At 41.9% G+C, this 3,747-nt stretch overlaps 1 pseudogene; it reads left to right on the top strand.

Moving 5' to 3' along the window:
• Positions 1,563 to 2,652, top strand: Gm12015 (predicted gene 12015; annotated as a pseudogene).
• Positions 2,653 to 3,747: the final 1,095 nt, after the last annotated feature.

Raw genomic sequence — 3,747 nt, 5'->3', positions numbered from 1 at the left:
AAGTCCTGCAACAGAAGTATTAATAAGGTCTTATCATCAGTTATGATGGGCAACCAAGAGTAACAGCAGTAGCCTGTATTGTTTTGTGTCCTCTGGGACCACACTGAGTAATAATGTAGAAGAGGCAATTCATGACTGATACTCAGATTTTTGTTTGATAACTCATATGTTCTCAGAGTAGCACTGATATGTTCTCCCACACAGGGTATGTCTTGAGCTTGATAATAATAAATTTAAGTCACATTTCTTTTTTCAGTAGAAGTATTTTCAAACGTCAATAGACAATGGCCTGTTGTGAGGTTTCAGGTAGACTTTTCCTCCATTAGACTTGTGATAGGAATACCAAGGTTGGCCAACAGCAGAACATTATCTGCAACAAGAATAGGCACTTTATGAAAAGACAATGATTGTTAACTAAAAACTATGCATCCCCTACACGTGAACCATTTCAGTGTGTTAAAAGTCACAAATGGTACTGTGTAATAATGTATTAGTTACTATGGATATGAGTGGAAAGAAAAATAAGATCAGAATAGTCTTAATAATTAGAGACTGGAGAGATGGATCAGCCACTAAAGGTTAGGCTCACAACCAAAAACACAAGATTATTTATTAATATTGAGGTAGACAACAGAAAGCACAGGAAACTGATAAAAACAGAAGCAGAAATGTAGATATTAAAAACAAGAGGACATGCAGGAGTTTAGGATGAAGGTGAACTGAGAAGGAACAGGCAAAATTATAAAGTCAGACAGCATAGAACGGCCCCATCTCTGAGGAGGCTGATCAATGCTCACCATTAAAACAAACAAACAAGCAAACAACAGCCCAGTCTCTGTTCTTTGGCAAAACAGAATCAAGAACACATCAAAAAGATGATCCATTATAATCTACTAGGCTTCATCCAAGAGAGACAAGGATGACTTAAATGACATAAATCAATATGTAATTCATCACATAAGTAGGAGAAAGTAGCAACTGCTGGACACTGGTAGAGCCACTGTGAAAATCAGTGTGGAGGGTCTCAAAAAACTACAAACAGAACTGCCATATAGCCCAATTATACCACTCTGGCACATACACCTATAGGACACGATATTCTACTTCCCTACTACAGAGAACATTCACATTCATTGTTTCTGCATTAATTAACAACAGCTAGAAAGTGAGATCAGCCTACATCTCCATCAACCCGAGTGCATAATGAAAATAGTCTATATTTACACAACGGAATTTTACTCAGCTGTAAAAAAAAAAAAAAAAAAAAAAAAAAAAAAAAAAAAAAGTGAAACTATGATAATTGCAAATAGATGGACAGAACCAGGAAATACACTGAGTGAGATAACCCAGACACAGAAGGACATGCTGCACTTGTGGGTCCTAGCTTCTAGATGTGTGTGTTTAACCAAGAGTGCCTGCAGATGCTAGAAAGGAGCCTTGGTGAGGACAGAGTTAATAGCAGTAGAAAGCTTCAGCTAGGTATGAGACTAGGAAGAAAGAAGGGAGGATTAATAAAAAACAAAGAATATATATTTAAAAAAAAACAGAAAGGGACTATTTTGGCACATTTACCGATCCGGGTGTGTAACATGCAGCTATCATTGCCAGCCATCTGGAACTCAACAACAGCACTAAGATGCCCACTCTGGGCCTGGACACCTGGAAGTCCCCTCCTGGCCAGGTGACTGAGGCCGTGACGGTTGCTATTGACATGGGGTACGGCCACACTGACTGCACCCAGGTGTACCAGAATGAGAAAGAGGTGGGTGTGGCCCTCCAGGAGAAGCTCAAGGTGGTAAAGCGCCAGGATCTCTTCATTGTCAGCAAGCTGTGGTGCACGTTCCACGACAAGAGCATGGTGAAAGAAGCCTGCCAGAAGACAGTGAGCAACCTGCAGCTGGACTGCCTGGATCTCTGCCTTATTCACAGGCCCACGGGCTTCAAACCTGGGCCCGACTATTTCTCACTGGATGAATCAGGAAACGTGATTCCTAGTGACACCGATTTTGTGGACATTGGACGGCTATGGAACAACTAGTGGATGAAGGTTTGGTAAAAGCAATTGACGTCTCCAACTTCAACCTTCTTTAGATTGAGAGGATCTTGAACAAACCTAGCTTAAAATATAAGCCTGCGGTGAGCCAGATCGAGTGTCACCCACCCCTAACTCGGGAGAAGACGATTGAGTACTGCCACAGCAAAGGCATCGTGGTGACAGCATACAGTCCCCTTGGTTCTCCTGATATGGCCTGGGCCAAGCCTGAAGACCCGTCTCTCCTGGAAGATCTCAGTTGCAGCCAAGTACAATAAAACTACAGCCCGGGTGCGGATCCAGTTCCCCATTCAGAGAAACTTGGTAGTGATGCCCAAGTCTGTGACACCTGCGCGCATTGCTGAGAACTTTAAGGTCTTTGACTCTGAACTAAGCATCGAGGGCATGATCACTCTACTCCCCTGCTTCTCCTCAAGCAGCTTGCCCCTGTTCTTTCTGCCTCATTTGCCCTTGCAAGTGTCCTGTGTCCCTCTGCACTGGTGGCACCTTGCAAACCAGATGGTGAGAGTTAGTTAATTTGATGTAGGATCTGGAGGACAGTACCAGGAGCTGAGGTGTTTCTTCCAGCCTTTCTTGGTTTTTCTTCTTACCCACTTGGAGGACTTTAACACGAGTACCCTTTCCAACCAAAGTGAAGCAAGATTTATAACCCAAGTCGTGCCATTAACACTTAAATTTGAGTGCTTAGAACTGTAATCCTTGGGTCAGACGTCTCCTTGCCTCAAATAAAAACTGCTTTTGATAAAAGAAAGAGAGAGAGAGAGAGAGAGAGAGAGAGAGAGAGAGAGAGAGAGGGGAAAGAAAGAAAGAAAGAAAGAAAGAAAGAAAGAAAGAAAGAAAGAAAGAAAGAAAGAAAGAAAGGAAGGAAGGAAGGAAGGAAAAAGAAAAGAAAAGAGAAAAGAAAAGAAAAGAAAAGAAAAGAAAAGAAAAGAAAAGAAAAGAAAGGGACTATTCTGTACTCCAATTAAAAATATATTTTTTAGAAGAGAGATACCCTGCATGTGTGTATTACACTGATCACATTACCCAGGGGTTATTAAACAAAAACCCTAGTTGCAGGTATGAGGTAGCACCTCTTGATTTGCTAGTGAAAAAAGCTTCCAAGGCCTCCAAAACAATACAGGCTCTTGCAATTCATCTTGGTTGTCTACCGGAATGAGATGGTAATGGCGTATGTTGTATTACTGAGGACAGCACAGAGTTTAGCTCTATAGTCCCAGAAGGTGCTATTCAGGCTACTGTCAGAGAAAAGATATCAGTAGTCTTCTTTGGCTGTGGTTGCTGAGAACTAGAGCACTGGTAGGCTAGGCAAGATGTGCCCACCTGTGCAATAGTGGCATAACTGTTATGGAGGAAGTAACTCACCTTTTGATCAGATGGAGACATGCTCCACAAGAGGGAATTTACATCTAAAGCCCATGGATAGAGAAGTCACAGGGCCTAAGGGGAAACCTACAGTTGTTCTTCTGCTAAGTGGACATGTTGTCAACTTCTTCCTAAATATTTATGTTGATGCGCATAGATAAGTGCTGCTCTCAGCACTGGTCAGGGAAGCTTCTCTATACAGTGTGTAATGGTCAATGCACAGGCTCAATGCACTTAAAAAAATAAATTTTGAGTGATCTGTCCTAATAGAACATCTGTATTGCCCTCTCTAGTACCCAGAAAACACCATAGCAAAGGGATCAGGAAGA

This window comes from Mus musculus, chromosome 11 (genome assembly GCF_000001635.26).
Source record: "Mus musculus strain C57BL/6J chromosome 11, GRCm38.p6 C57BL/6J".
Lineage (NCBI taxonomy): Eukaryota > Metazoa > Chordata > Mammalia > Rodentia > Muridae > Mus > Mus musculus.
Note: the sequence above shows the minus strand (reverse complement) of the source record. Positions and strands in the feature narration are given on the sequence as shown.